Source organism: Dendropsophus ebraccatus, chromosome 13 (assembly GCF_027789765.1).
Source record: "Dendropsophus ebraccatus isolate aDenEbr1 chromosome 13, aDenEbr1.pat, whole genome shotgun sequence".
NCBI lineage: Eukaryota > Metazoa > Chordata > Amphibia > Anura > Hylidae > Dendropsophus > Dendropsophus ebraccatus.
In genome coordinates this window covers 31,933,233-31,950,155 of record NC_091466.1, presented here as the reverse complement: position 1 = coordinate 31,950,155, position 16,923 = coordinate 31,933,233, and the positions used below count along the sequence as shown (strand labels likewise).

The 16,923-nt window shown below is 47.4% G+C and overlaps 1 pseudogene; it reads right to left on the bottom strand.

The window, feature by feature from the left end:
• Positions 1–1,214: 1,214 nt before the first annotated feature.
• LOC138770537 (zinc finger protein 850-like) overlaps positions 1,215–16,923 on the bottom strand; it is a 233,334-nt pseudogene continuing 217,625 nt past the window's right edge.

Sequence of the window (16,923 nt, the reverse complement as noted above, 5' to 3'; positions counted from 1 at the left end):
CAAGTACCCCCCGCACCAGGGGTACTGGTAAGAGCCGGGTACCAGTAGCCAGTAGTTCCAGAGTGTCAAATTTGGCGCCTCTGAACTGGGTGATAGCAGGCCAGGTTTAACACTGTGGGAATACTGGTACCCGGCTGTCCTCAGTACCCCTGGGGCAGTGGGTATTGGGGTAATATTGGGGGGAGGGTTAGTGTTAGCCATTTTATACCAGCTAACAATAGGCTTTGACTTTGAAATGGATGTCGTCTATCAGACAGCTTCCACTACCAAGCCGGAAATTATTATTCAAAAAAGAACACCCCCACACCCCTCGCTGACCATTTTATAAAAAAAAAAAAAGAAAAATGCTGGTCATAGCCATAGTCTACCGAATTTGACGCAGTCCTCTGGATACGGATATCTAAAAAATAAAACACACAAAAAAGGCCCAGGGAAAAACACCCATCATTGTGAGAGGTGTTCTGCACATTACAGTATGCAGCATTTTGGCAGATGCTGCTGACAGTATTCCACACAAGGGGTTATTCCACACAAGGGGTTAAGTGAGGATGCATGCATCCTCACTTAATCCCATGGAGTAAGGGGGCACATTGATATAATAATGTATCCATAATTGCCGCCCTCCCTTGCAGAATATGGTTGCCGTACTAGGGGGGAGAGAGGGAGCCCTATTGATACTCACCCCAATGTCTTCTCTCTTCAGCAGAGCCCGACACATAGAGCTACTAGTGGAAGACCTGAAATTATTTAATAGAAGTAAATTACAAATCTCTGGCACTTTGACACCAGTCGATTTGAAAGAAAGTTTTTCGCTGGCATTGCTCTTTAAGGAAGTATGGAGTGGGTATATCTGCAGTTGTCACCCGCTGTCTCACTCCAACACTGTTCGTTTAACCCCCTAGATGCTTTACCCCCAAGCAATGAAAGAATATGGTGTCAATCAGCTGTCTTGGCAGCCTTCTCAAGGCTTCTGTAGCTGCCATGATAGTTTTCCTTTAATAGGAGAGCAGTCACCAAGACAATGCTATCTAATCTATGGCCATCATATTATAGAGCAGGAAGAACTGAGCGGATTGATATATATATCTTTGTGTGAACAGATTCAGTGTAACTTGTTGATTGAAATCCCTGACCATTCTGTGGTAAAGAGTCCAGTGGGTGGAGTCACTAAAAATCTGATTTCTGTAAAAAAAACTTTTCCCACATTCTGAACATTAAAATGGCTTCACCCCTGTGCGAATTATTTTATGTTTCGTAAGACTGTATTTCTTTGTAAAACATTTCCCACATCCTGAACATGAAAATGGATTCTCCCCTGTTTGAATTTTTTTATGATTATTAAGACTGGATTACTTTGTAAAACATTTCCCACATTCTGAACATGAAAATGGCTTCTCCCCTGTGCGAATTATTTGATGTCTAGTAAGACTGCATTTCTTTGTAAAACATTTCCCACACTCTGAACATAAAAATGGCTTGTCTCCTGTGTGAATTTTTTGATGTTGAGTAAGACTGTAGTTCTTTGTAAAATAATTCCCACATTCTGAACATGAAAAAGGCTTATCCGTTGTGTGGATTTTTTGATGTTTAGTAAGATCTGATTTCTGTAAAAAAAAAAAATCCACATTCTGAACATGAAAATGGCTTCTCCCCTGTGTGAATTTTTTGATGTTTAGTAAGACTGTATTTCTTTGTAAAAATTTCCCACATTCTGAACATGAAAAAGGCTTATGCGTTGTGTGAATTTTTTGATGTTTAATAAGATCTGATTTCTGTAAAAAAAAACTTTTCCCACATTCTGAACATGAAAATGGCTTCTCCCCTGTGCAAATTATTTGATGTTTAGTAAGACTGGATTTCTTTGTAAAACATTTCCCACATTCTGAACATGAATATGGCTTCTCCCCTGTGTGAATTATTTAACGTTTAGTAAGGCTGGATTTCTTTGTAAAACATTTACCACATTTTGAACATCAAAATGGCTTCTCCCCTGTGTGAATTAATGTTTAGTAAGACTGGATTTCTTTGTAAAACATTTCCCACATTCTGAACATGAAAATGGCTTATGCAAAGTATTTGATGTTGAGTAAGACTGTATTTCTTTGTACAACATTTCCCACATTCTGAACATGAAAATGGGTTTCTCCCTTGTGTGGATTTTTTGATGTTTAGTAAGACTGGATTTCTTAGTAAAACATTTCCCACATTCTGAACATGAAAATGGCTTCTCCCCTGTGTGAATTTTTTGATGTTGAGTAAGAATGGATTTCTTAGTAAAACATTTCCCACATTCTGAACATGAAAATGGCTTCTCCCCTGTGTGAATTTTTTGATGTTGAGTAAGAATGGATTTCTTTGTAAAACATTTCCTACGTTCTGAACATGAAAATGGCTTCTCCCCTGTGTGAATTTTTTGCTCTATATACAGACCAATATTACTGCCATAGAGTCACCACCATATAATGACTCTAAATACACCATATACAGATCAATATTATGCAGCAGTCACTGTATGGCAGTAATATTGATCTCTATATAGTGTGTATATATAGTCATTATCTGGTGGTCACTTTATGGCAGTAATATTGGTCTTTATATATAGTCATTATGTGGTGGTCACTCTATGGCAGTAATATTGGTCTTTATATAATGTATATATAGGGTCGTTATCTGGCAGTCAATGTATGGCAGTAATGACTGTATATACACACTATATACAGACCAATATTACTGCCAAAGAGTGACCACCGCATAATGACTCTATATACACTGTATACAGACCAATATTACCGCCATACAGTGACCACCACTTAAAGTGACTGTACCACCAGGCCCAGGCTGAAGCACTGGAGGCGGGCCGACCCACCCTTAGTGGGAGGAAACCCCAGCCCCTCCATGACGTGACTCCATTAGAATCAATGGAACCCTATCATAGAGGGGCGGGGGTTTCCTCCCACTAAGGGTGGATTGGCCCGCCTCCAGTGCTTCAGCCTGGGCCTGGTGGTACAGTCACTTTAAGGACTGAATACCACTTTATTTTTTCCTCAATAAAATACACCATATCACCTTAGTGACATTATAATACACTACACATAGGAGTTGCAGCCAATCACCGGCCTCAGTTACACTATACATAGGAGCTGCAGCCAATTACCGGCCTCAGTTACACTATACATAGGAGCTGCAGCCAATCACCGGCCTCAGTTACAGTATACATAGAAGCTGCAGCCAATCACCGGCCTCAGTTACACTATACACAGGAGCTGTAGCCAATCACCGGCCTCAGTTACACTATACATAGGAGCTGCAGCCAATCACCGGCCTCAGTTACACTATACATAGGAGCTGCAGCCAATCACCGGCCTCAGTTACACTATACATAGGAGCTGCAGCCAATCACCGGCCTCAGTTACACTATACATAGGAGCTGCAGCCAATCACCGGCCTCAGTTACACTATACATAGGAGCTGTAGCCAATCACCGGCCTCAGTTACACTATACATAGGAGCTGCAGCCAATCACCGGCCTCAGTTACACTATACATAGGAGCTGCAGCCAATCACCGGCCTCAGTTACACTATACATAGGAGCTGCAGCCAATCACCGGCCTCAGTTACACTATACATAGGAGCTGCAGCCAATCACCGGCCTCAGTTACACTATACATAGGAGCTGCAGCCAATCACCAGCCTCAGTTACACTATACATAGGAGCTGCAGCCAATCACCGGCCTCAGTTACACTATACATAGGAGCTGCAGCCAATCACCGGCCTCAGTTACACTATACATAGGAGCTGCAGCCAATCACCGGCCTCAGTTACACTATACATAGGAGCTGCAGCCAATCACCAGCCTTAGTTACACTATACATAGGAGCTGCAGCCAATCACCGGCCTCAGTTACACTATACATAGGAGCTGCAGCCAATCACCGGCCTCAGTTACACTATACATAGGAGCTGCAGCCAATCACCGGCCTCAACCATCCAGCCCACACCCTATACACATGACATGTAACACACACTACATTCATGCATTATACACATAACATTCATACACATTACACACTACATGTACAGTATACTTACTCCCTCTAGCAGCATGCTGGGTGTAGTGGTCCTTGGCCATGGCAGCAGCAGCAGGAGGGGGTCATGTGCAGTAAGAGGAGCTGGGGGGAGGGTGAGCCACACATGGAGCACACACCGGAGCCCAGCGTCCTGCAGCCTCTGTGTGACCCCTGATAGCAGCCATTAGCTGTAGCCAGGGATCACTGCCAGAGCCTGCAGGACGCTGTCTCTGCTCTCCTGCCCTACTGTAACTGCGGTTGGGGGCCCCTGGGGGTGTATATACAATGAGGTGTATATACAATTGCAAAATGATCCAAAATTTGCTATTGCTAGAAAACTAACAGCTTTGCTTAAAGAGGCACATGACAGCAACATAATACATGGTGACTTGAAAGACTTTCTAATAGTGGAGCACCCGATTACACCTATACTATACTTCATTCCTAAGATTCACAAGAATCTCAAAAAAAAACCCTGGGAGACCGATAGTATCGGGAAGAGATTCTGTGGTAAATCATGGATCTATATTTTTGGATAAAGTCTTTCAACCATTAGCCCCAGGGGCCAGATCCTTCTTAAGAGACTCAACACATTTCCTGAACATCATCAAATCACTGTCCATTCCATCAGGCACTTTAGACATTTGTAGCTTATATACATCTATTGAAATCAGCAGGGGGATGTCAGCCATGATGAATGTTTTACCTAAACTTCAGATGCTCCCGCAGGAGAAGGAATTTTTACTACAATTGCTGAATTTAGTCCTCAGTAACAATTACTTTGTTTTTGATGGCCAATTGTACATGCAACAGAGAGGCCTGGCGATGGGTGCCAATGTGGCACCCACCTACGCAAATATAGTGGTTGCTGAGTTGGAGGAGCGCGTCATCTATGGAACCCACCACTTCCAACATGTCCTGGGGTGGTGGCGTTCCATCGATGACGTGTTCCTTCTGTGGACAGGTCACACAGTTCAATGAGTTCTTAGTGCATTTGAATAGCGTGGATGAAACAATTACATTCACAGCCACCCACTCACATGATCGTATACATTACCTGGACGTTGAAGTGACCTTAATAGGGGATAGACTGGTCAGCAACATCTATAACAAAGAGACGGACTGTAACAATACACTCAGGTTTGACAGCTGCCATCCCCGACAAATGATCAGATCCCTCCCATATAGTCAGATGATCAGAGCCAAGAGCATCACAGACCCAGAAATGGATGTTGATAGAACACTTGACAAAATGGCCAGGGAATTCCCAGACAGGGGATATCCACTGTGATTAGTGGAAGAGAGCAAAGAAAGGGTTAATAGACTGGACAGACATACATTACTCACACAGAGAAAATCCAGAAATGAATTAAATCGTATTCCCTTCATAACAACCTACACACATCTATCCCCGCAAATAGGTCAAATTATTCAAAAACATTGGCAGATTGTCAGGAATAGCTACAAAAATATACATGAATTTCAAAATCCACCATTATTGTCATACCGCAGAAACAGCAATTTAAGAGACAGAATTGTCAAGACGGATGTAGCATTGCCCAAGGAGGACACACAAGGATATTTAGTACCACGTAAAAAAGGATCGGACCCATGTTTATCTTGTGTTAACTGCAAACACATGTGTAAGGGCGAGAAATTCATTCACCCCGTGACCCTAAGAGAGTATCCCATAAGACAGTATCTAACGTGTAACTCGAGTTGGATCGTGTATGTATTATGGTGCACTTGTAAAACAATTTACGTTGGGGAAACCACCAATGACCTTAAAACTAGGTTAACCCAACACAGATATTCGATCCGTAAGGGCAAAATGGACTTACCTGTACCTAAGCATTTCCCCAAAGTCGGGCACACCGAAAGGGATCTAAAATTCATGATAATCGATCAAGTTGTTCAGCCAAAGAGGGGAGGTGATAGGCACACACTCCTAAAAAGGAGAGAGAGTGGATTCACAAACTTGGAGCATTGGGGCCATATGGCCTCAATATTGAATATAAAGTTACTAGTGGTATGTATAGGAGATGACTTGCTATTGAACTGCCAAATATATCCTGTGTTTGCATCAACATGTACTATATGAGACTAGTATCTAATGTTCTGTTTTTGCTTAATTTATAGATCTTGTGCAAAAGGACGCCGGGATCCATGTCATCATCGGTTGATCACCTGAGGAATAACTAGAGGGTCGTTATGGGAGGTTTTTACTTATATATTTATCCATATGTCTGAGGAGGATACCACAAGGAGAGTCTCCAGGCATGTCTAACCAGAGGGCACGAGAGTACCGCTATGGACTCATCGCCAGGACGAGAGGAGCGCGATAACTGTGATCACTTACCTGATCGATGCGGTTTAGCTCCTGCTCGGAGTGAGACCCAGGCTTGGGACTAATTCACACGAGAAGTCCGAGGCGTCATCTGTAGGTTGGGAAGACGAGCCGACATGAGACACAGCTACTCCATTAAGTGGCCCTCCTACAAGACAGCTACAGCACTCCCCTGGATACGACCTGACCATAATATCTTCATGCCGCATTGCCTACAATGTGAATGAAAACCTGCAGATAGATAGATAGGAGATAGATAGATAGATATGAGATAGATAGATAATACTTATCAGCTGCTGTATGTCCTGCAGGAAGTGGTGTATTCTTTCCAGTGTGACACAGTGCTCTCTGCTGCCACCTCTGTCCATGTCAGGAACTGTCCAGAGCACAAGAGGTTTTCTATGAGGATTTGCTGCTGCTCTGGACAGTTCCTAACATTGACAGAGGTTGTAGCAGAGAGCACTGTGTCATACTGAAAATAATACACCTCTTCCTGCAGGTCATACAACAGCTGATAAGTACTGGATGACTTGAGTTTTCTTAAGAAAAGTAATTTACGAATCTTTGTCACTCTCTGACACCAGTTGATTTGAAAAAAAAAACAAATTTGTCGGAGTATCCCTTTAAGCCTCCATTGATGTACATACAGTATCTGCACCATGCTTTGCCCTGTTAGTTCTTTTTGGCTTTAATGTATCCATTGTACGAGAAGATAGTCAGGGTCCTATTACACGCGCTGACTACGGCCCAATCATTTTAGTTTACTGGACCTATTACACGGCCCAATAATTGGGCAGTAAGGGCTGCATGGACATTGTTAGTGATGTCCCTGCAGTCCTTGCCCAAACACCTTATAACTTACCTCTCCCTGCTCCCGGTCTTCTCTCCTGTGCTGTGCAGATTCCCGGCCCCAGCAACAGCAGTGTCTGAGCGGCCTCTGATTGGCTGAGCGGACTGTTAGCTGACAGGCCGCGTTTAGACGCTGCTGCTGGGACTGCAAAGCTGCGAAGCAAAGGAGAGAAGACCGGGAGCAGGGATAGGTAAGGTAACAGGTGTTTGGGCAATCGTTAGCCGTCAGCTGTGCACCGCTATTATATGTAGTGATGCGTGGTTGGCACCCAGTGATTTTTGGTCCTAACCTAAGCCAACGATCAGCCGATTATCGCTTCATCGACTGATCCTTGTCTCTATTACATGGAGCGATAGATAGATAGATAGATAGATAGATAGATAGATAGATAGATAATATTTGAATGTTTTTACCATTTGCAGATTTCTGCTGTCCTCAGTATCCCATTCTGGCAGTGGTTTCTACAAAGATTTGGCAAAAAGATGGCAGCTTTTGGAATATCTGTAAGTATTACTGCAGAACCTGGCACTGTATAAGTGTATAAGTTCTAATAAAAAAACACATGCTGGGTACAAAAAGCCACACACCTAACATGTAACCAATCTAGTACTTACGACGCTAAGGGCCCTATTCCACGGGCCGAGGAGGGCCCAATCTACGATGTAAATGAGCGCCAATCTGCTTTATCGCCGCTCGTCTACTGGGCCTATTCCACGGCCCAATGATCATTGAGCAAGGGCTGCAGGGACATCGTTACAGATGTCCTTGCAGCCCTTGCAGCATACATTACCTGTCAGGTCTTCTGCTCCGCTCTGTCTTCCTCCCCGGGTCCGGCGAGCTCTAGCTTCAGAATGGCCTGTCAGCTGGCTGTGGCGGTCCCGGCCTGTGATTGGCTGAGTGGCCTGTCAGCTGACAGGCTATTCTGAAGCCAGAGCGCGTGGGACCCGGGGAGGAAGACAGAGCGGAGCAGAAGACCTGACAGGTAATGTATGCTGCTGCTGCTTCTCAAATCGTCGGTCGCCCGCCGTGCACCGCTATTCCACTGTAGTGATGCGCGATGGGGGAACGATGATTTTAGGTCTGGCCCTAAATGAACGATCAGCCGATGACACGATCATCGGCTGATCGTTCTCTCTATTTCACAGAGCGATAATCGGCTGAATGGGGCCGATTATCGTTCCTGTGGAATAGGGCCCTAAGATTAATTAAAGACTTTGTCTCCCCCCCCCTAACCCCATCCATATACCCTATTAGGCATCATAAACAGGATGTCACGCTGACACTCACCTCTATGGGCAGGAATGTGGAGCTGCTAAGTAATTGTGGTACTCGACCAGTGACGTGCTGGGCTGTTACTTGTGACACCACTTCTGTGATGGTTGGTCGGTTGTGTTGTACAGCTCTGCCAGGGATGGTATGTGTGATGCCAGTGATAGTCCAGCACACAGGTGCGATGTTGGTACCTGCTTTAGTGTTGTGGCTGGCTGTACTTCCCCAAAATGGTCGGTGACCTGCCAGGCTGTGATGGGTTCATTGGGCTCTTGTCACGGCAGTCCTGAGTGGCAATTGACCCACCCGGACTATCGGTACTGCCACCCACAGAGAGGGGAAAAATGACTCAAGGTGTGTGGCGGATGTGTATAGGTGCTGGTGCAGATGGAAAGATGAGTCTCAGTGATAAAAATAGAAAAGCTTTACTGTGCAGTCTCTGAATAATATAAAACACTTTGGCAGCAAATAGATAATCTGGATACGGACTTTAGTGCTTAAAGTGTCACTGTTGTTTATTTTTATTTTTTTGCAGAAATCAATAGTACAGGTGATTTTAAGAAACTTTGTAATTCGGTTTATTAGCTGAAAAATACATTTTTATCATGCAAAACCAGTTTGAAGCTCTCCCCCCCCGTCTTCATGGTTCTCTTACGGAGAGGGGAGGGGTTGAGGGAGATGAGGAACCAAAACAGGACAACAAAGAGTTAATTTACAGCTACATCACCAGCTATCTCCTCTGAAGCCAGCACTGACCTCTCTGACCTCTGAATACCGTGCCCAAAGTAAAATATGTGACGTAAAGACCTATAGTGTCTGGTAACAACTGTTTGACACAGGGGGCGAGCAAATACAATATTTTGGCACCTCTGGTATCCTCTTTACCATCCTATGTTAAGGACACGAAAGATATGGTTACAAAATTAATGGATCTAACTGTGAACGAAAATACAGTGCTTGCCAGTCTGGATGTGGAGAGCCTATATAGCAATTTACGTCATGGGGATTCAGGCCACCTCTTATTTTTTTAGCACAAAAAGCAGCCACTTTCGGGCACATAATACTTTTGTTGTTGATTTGTTAGAATTCATTTTGACACTCAATTATTTTTTGTTTAATGGACAATTCTATCATCAAACACAAGGCACTGCTATGGGGTCTTCTTGTGCATCAAATAATGCTCATTTGTTTTAAGGGTGGTGGGAGAACACGATTGTTTTTGGTGATGATGATTTGAGTTTTTTTACATCACATATTTTACTTTGGGCACGGTATATCGACAACATCCTCATCCTATGGGATGGGGATGCGTCCTTATTACAGGTATTTGTTGACACTGAACAGAAATGATATTGGGATGCTTTTCACGCATGAATTTGGTGGCCGGAGTAGTAATGTTTTGGATTTACAGATCTATATAGACAATGCTCTCTAAATCCAGACTGGTATCTACCGCAAACCAACATCTGCCAACTCTCTGCTCCAATGGAAAAGCTGGCATCCTGGGTCCCTGCGACGTAGTATACCAATTGGCCAATATTTAAGGGCCCGTCGTAATTGCTCGGAAGAGCATAAATTCCAGCTGGAATGTAAAAATCTCTATCAGAGATTTCGGCATAGGGGGTACCCTAGTAAACATCTACGGATGGCATATCATAGAGCTTGCAATAGTGATAGATCTAGCCTGTTACAGAATACCCGTCCTTGTGAGACGGAGAAGATGATAAGATGCATTGGCAATTATGATGGTCATACGGATAAAGTAATGGCAATTCTGAGGCGGCACTGGCATTTGTTGAAGGCAGACACAGATCTAGCCCCCGTGATTAGTAAACATCCGTGTGTGACTTTTAGGAGAGGTCCTAATCTTAAGGATATGTTGGTGCATAGTCACCTTCAATCTACATCTGGTCCGCGCACATGGTTAGAGAGTAACGTGAGGTTTTTTTTTCTGTGTGGTCATTGTGGTCTGTGTAGACACATGACCAAAACCAAAATATTTCGTAACCCTGTGGATGGGAGAACATATGAAGTTAGGCAATTTCTGAACTGTAGTAGCAAAAACGTGATTTATATTGCACAGTGTACATGCCCACTAATATATGTTGGGAAGACAACTCAGGAGTTACGTCGAAGAGTGTCAAAACATATGAGCACTATCCGTACAGAGTCAGATACACCTCTGGCGCGACATATCCAACATATTCATGGTGGTAGAGTTGATGATATCAAATTCTGGGGCCTTTATCAGATGAAATTGGGTCCACGTACGGACGATATTGATAAATGTAACGCCTGGAGTAGTGGATCCACTGGACCGGCACCAGCGATGGCACAAACCTCACCAGGGAGCGGAGTCTAAGGGGCCGCTGGTTTTCACCAGAGCCCGCCGCAAAGCGGGATGGACTTGCTGCGGCAGACGACCCCCAGGTCGCTACCCCTGGCTTGGTTGCTGGTGACGGCAGGCGAGGCGTGGCAGGAGCAGGTACTGACAGTGGCGTGTAGGCGTACCGCAGGTGACAGGCTGAACACAGGAACAGCAGTGAGACGGGAAGCAGGAAACAGGAACAAGGACTAGGGACCAGGTAGCGGACAGGTATCAGGAACAACAGGGAGCTGGGCCAAACACTATGGGAAGCATGTAGAGGCTCCAACACCTGCAGTGGGGCAGGACTGGAATTTATAGGGAGTGATTGTGTGCATGACCAATTAGGAGCGCACTGCCCCTTTAAATCTGAGACAGCCGGCGCGCGCGCGCCCTAGGAGGCGGGGACGCGCGCGCCGGCCGGCACAGCGACGGACAGGAGCGTGGAGAGGTGAGGCGCCCCCCCGGGGCCGAAGTAACAGCAGCGCCGGGTCCCTGCTTACGGACACCGGCTGCTGCATGGGGAAGAGAGGAGTCGCGGCGGCGGCCCGGAGCACGGGACGCCGCCGCGGCCGTGACAGTACCCCCCCCCCTTTGGCCTCCCCCTCTTTCTGGCCTGTAGGACCCTCTTGATGAGATCTTGGTCCAGGATGTTAGCCTCGGGTTCCCAGGACCTCTCCTCAGGACCAAATCCTTTCCAGTCCACCAGGAAGAACCGTCTCCCTCTGACAGTTTTCATGGTCAGAATGTCTTTGACAATGTAGACGTCGTCAGAGACGGCTTGTGGAGCAGAGAGCGAAGCCTTATCGGAGAACCGGTTGAGGACTACTGGCTTTAAGAGGGAGACATGGAAGGCGTTCGGAATCCGCATCGTAGGAGGCAGGCGGAGTTTGTAGGTGACAGGGTTGAGGCGTTTTAGCACCGAGAAAGGACCGATGAATTGAGGACCCAACTTGTAGCTGGGAATCTTGAGTCGGACATATTTGGCCGAGAGCCAGACTTTGTCCCCAGGGAGAAAATTCATGGCGGGTCTTCTTCTCTTATCCGCCTGGTCCTTCATGCGGTCAGATGCCTTGCGCAGAGATTGTCGAGTCTGTTCCCAGATTGACTGCAGGTCAGATAACAACTCCTCCACAGCTGGGACTTCAGAGGATGGAGAGAGAGGCAGAGGAGGGCGAGGATGACGTCCATAGACCACATAGAAGGGTGACTTGCCTGTGGAGCTCGAGTCCAGATGATTGTAGGAGAACTCCGCCCATGGAAGCAGACTGGACCAGTTGTCCTGGCGAGCGGAGACGAAATGTCGAAGATAACTGCCAAGGACCTGATTGACCCTCTCCACTTGCCCATTGGTCTGGGGATGATAGGCCGAAGTCCAGCTTCACTTGGAGTTGAGAGCAGAGAGCACGCCAGAACCTGGAGACAAATTGTGAGCCTCTGTCAGACACTATATGAAGAGGAAGACCATGGAGGCGGAAGATATGCTGAAAGAACAGCTGGGCCAGGCGAGGAGCTGATGGTAATCCAGGAAGAGCCACGAAGTGGGACATTTTGGAGAAGCGGTCAGTAACAACCCAAATGACAGTGTCACCCGCAGATGGAGGTAAGTCAGTGACAAAGTCCATGCCTATATGGCACCAGGGGCGGTCTGGGACTGGCAAGGGCTGAAGTAGGCCGGCAGGTTTTTGATGGGAGGACTTGTCTCTGGCACAGATGGTACAAGACGCCACAAAGTCCTTGACATCTTGGAGTAGGCTAGGCCACCAGTAGTGGCGGGAGATCAGTTGCCCGGTCTTTAGAGCTCCCGGATGCCCGGCCACCATAGAGGAATGACCCCATTTCAAGATACGTTTACGGAGTGCATAAGTCTTACCGGGAGGCAATCTCTGCAGAGTAGAAGTAGCAACGGGTACTAGGCGATCGGGAGGAATTATGTGACGAGGAGGTTCCTCTTGCCCCATGACATCGGATGCTCGGGATAACGCATCGGCCTTTATATTCTTCTCGGCTGGACGGAAATGAATGATGAAATTAAATTGTGAGAAGAAAAGCGACCACCTGGCCTGTCGGGGATTGAGGCGTTGAGCCGATTGGAGGTAGAGGAGGTTCTTGTGGTCCGTGTAGATATTAACGGAATGTCTAGCCCCCTCTAGGAGATGACGCCACTCCTCCAGTGCCAACTTGATAGCCAGGAGTTTACGATCTCCAATAGTATAGTTCCTCTCGGCCGGGGAAAAAGTTTTAGAAAAGAACCCGCAGGTTCTGATCTTGCCTGATGTGTCCCTTTGCGAGAGGACGGCTCCTGCGCCCACAGAAGAAGCATCAACTTCAAGAGAAAACGGCTTGGAGATATCCGAGCGAACTAGAGCAGGAGCAGAGGCAAAGGCAGACTTTAGGCTTTTGAAGGCTTGTTCGGCCTCTGGAGGCCAGCGTTTGGGATCCGCCCTCCTCTTTGTGAGAGCCACTATGGGTGCTACCAGGGTAGAGAAGTGAGGGATGAATTGCCGGTAGTAGTTGGCAAATCCAAGGAATCGTTGGATAGCTCTAAGTCCCTCAGGGCGAGGCCATTGGAGAACAGCTGAGAGCTTGGCAGGATCCATCTGTAGGCCCTGGTCGGAGACAATGTACCCAAGAAACGGCAGGCTGCGTTGATGGAAAACGCACTTCTCCAGCTTGGCATATAAGCGGTTGGCCCGTAATCTTCGTAGAACCTGCCGTACATGGGACACGTGGGTCTGCTGGTCGTGGGAGAAGACCAGGATGTCGTCAAGATAGACAATGACGCAGACATAGAGGAGGTCGCGGAATATATCATTCACGAATTCCTGGAAGACCGCTGGGGCGTTGCATAGGCCGAATGGCATGACCAGATATTCGTAGTGCCCATCCCTGGTGTTGAAAGCGGTCTTCCATTCGTCTCCTTCACGAATTCGGATCAGGTTATACGCTCCCCTCAGGTCCAGCTTAGAAAAGACCCTAGCTCCACGGAGAGGGTCGAATAGTTCGGGGATTAGCGGAAGAGGATAGCGGTTCTTGACAGTCACCTTATTTAAGTCCCGGTAGTCTATGCATGGGCGGAGGGAACCGTCCTTCTTCTGCACAAAGAAAAATCCAGCGCCAGCAGGAGACGTGGATTTACGAATGAAGCCCTTCTGTAAGTTCTCCCGGATGTAGGAGGACATGGCTTCCGTCTCGGGCACCGAGAGAGGGTATACTCGACCACGTGGAGGAGAAGTTCCTGGAAGAAGGTCTATAGGGCAATCATAGGGCCGATGAGGTGGTAGAGAGTCCGCCTCCTTGGCCGAAAAAACATCAACGAAGTCATGGTAATCCTGCGGTAGTCCCGAATGAGGCTTGGCGTTAGCAGGTGACCTCGTAGCGCACTTGGGTTGAGGAGGTCTCAGACACCTATTTGGACAGTCCTGGCCCCAGCTGAGAACCTCCCCAGTTCTCCAGTCCAGCTTAGGGGTATGTAGTTGCAGCCAAGGGAGACCCAACAGGATGTTGGAAGAGGAATGGCGCAAAACGTAGAAGGAGATCCTCTCCTGATGTAAGGCGCCCACCTGGAGGACTAGGGGTTCCGTCTGGCAGTGCACAGCTTCGGAAAGAATCTCGCCCGTGACCGAAGAGATAGACCGGGGTTGGGTTAGCTGTATCACGGGTAGCCGCCATCTTTGGACCAACGAAGCAGAAATGAAACTGCCAACAGCGCAAGAGTCGATAAGGGCAGTAGTCTGGTGAACTTGCCCTGTGGGTGTCTGGATGGAGACTGGCATAGTCAACCTTGGAGAGGTGGCATTCACACCTAGGGAGGCCTCTCCCACCGGACCTAGGTGCGAGCGTTTCCCGGACGCTGAGGACGTTGGGGACATCTCTGCCGGTAGTGATCAGCGCCACCGCAATAGAGACAGAGATTCAGCTGCATACGACGGGCTCTCTCATCAGTCGTCAGGCGAGCTCGTTCCACCTGCATGGGGACTTCTGGAGGCGACTGGGGCATAGGAGCAACGGGACTCTGGAACACCGGTGCCAGCCGAGGATGGCGACGGGGCAGGCTCATTCGTCGTTCCTGCCGGACCTCCTCCTCTCTCTCGGAAAATCGGTTGTCGACTCTGGTAGCCAGTAGGATAAGATCGTTCAGAGATGTAGGGAGGTCGCGGGCGGAGAGCACGTCTTTCACTCGACCGGATAGGCCCTTCTTGAAGGTGGCTAATAGGGCGGCCTCGTTCCAGTCCAATTCAGCTGCCAGGGTGCGGAACTGGATGGCATAGTCACCAACAGAGGAGCTCCCTTGAGAGAGGTTGAGAAGAGCAGTCTCAGCTGAAGTAGCACGGGCAGGTTCCTCAAAGACGGAGCGAAACTCGGCCAGGAAGGCCCGGAGATTGGCAGCAACAGGATCATCACGGTCCCACAGTGGCGTGGCCCAGGCCAGAGCTCTACCCTCCAATAGGCTGATGATGAAAGCCACTTTAGAGCACTCGGTGGGAAACTGACTACTTAAAAGTTCAATATGCATCGTGCATTGAGTCAGGAATCCCCTGCACAACTTGGGATCGCCTCCATATTTACTCGGGAGGGCCAATCGAAGTCTCGAGGTGGCTGCAGGTGGTGGTGAGCGCTGGGCTGTAGTATGCTGCTGTAGAGCGGCAGTCAATTGCTGGATTTGCTGCGACTGTTGCTGGATCTGTTGAGCCTGTTGAGCGACCACTCTGGCGACGTCACGGAGATCAGGCACCTCGCCGGGATCCATGGTTGGAGCCTACTGTAACGCCTGGAGTAGTGGATCCACTGGACCGGCACCAGCGATGGCACAAACCTCACCAGGGAGCGGAGTCTAAGGGGCCGCTGGTTTTCACCAGAGCCCGCCGCAAAGCGGGATGGACTTGCTGCGGCAGACGACCCCCAGGTCGCTACCCCTGGCTTGGTTGCTGGTGACGGCAGGCGAGGCGTGGCAGGAGCAGGTACTGACAGTGGCGTGTAGGCGTACCGCAGGTGACAGGCTGAACACAGGAACAGCAGTGAGACGGGAAGCAGGAAACAGGAACAAGGACTAGGGACCAGGTAGCGGACAGGTATCAGGAACAACAGGGAGCTGGGCCAAACGCTATGGGAAGCATGTAGAGGCTCCAACACCTGCAGTGGGGCAGGACTGGAATTTATAGGGAGTGATTGTGTGCATGACCAATTAGGAGCGCACTGCCCCTTTAAATCTGAGACAGCCGGCGCGCCGGCCGGCACAGCGACAGACAGGAGCGTGGAGAGGTGAGGCGCCCCGCGGCCGTGACAATAAAATTCTTTTGAAGGAAGAGGCGAGATGGATATTTCACCTCCAGAGTCAAGTTCCTCTGGGGCTGAATGAGGGCTTCTCATCTGCTGCTTTCCTCTAATATTTTTGTAAATATATTTTTTACCTGTGAGCAGTAATGTTCTTAGGTATAATACAGTAATATATCATTTGTGAACATAAAATTGTTACCATCTGGCTTTTATATGTGTTTGTTTGGCCTTGATTTATGATTATATCACTGAATATACATATAGGTATATATATATATATATATATATATATATGTGTGTGTATCCATTGATTTATATACTTACCTGTGAATATACTGCTATATTTTTAAACTTCTTATTCTAATAAAAAACCATTCTACATATTACATTTATTAAGCTATAATGATGTCTATTATATATACTAAATGATAACAATAGTGGCACCATGATTTTGACCAGTAGCGGTATATTCCGCTTTCACCAGAGACTAAGTGTGCTGTCATGCGCACCACAACTGGAATAATGGTTTTGGACCTAAGTGTGGTGACATGCGCATCAGATGTCGGCAGCGCGCTGGGTTCTAAGTTAGATGTCATGCGTGGAATATAAGAGGTGATACGGTCATGTGACAACTTTGGATCACGTGCTCATTGACGTTGCACTGTTGTCACTTCCGGCATCATACGATCATGTGACAAGGACATGTCATGTGACCGCCGGTTTCTGTGACGTGGTTTGACGCGATCTG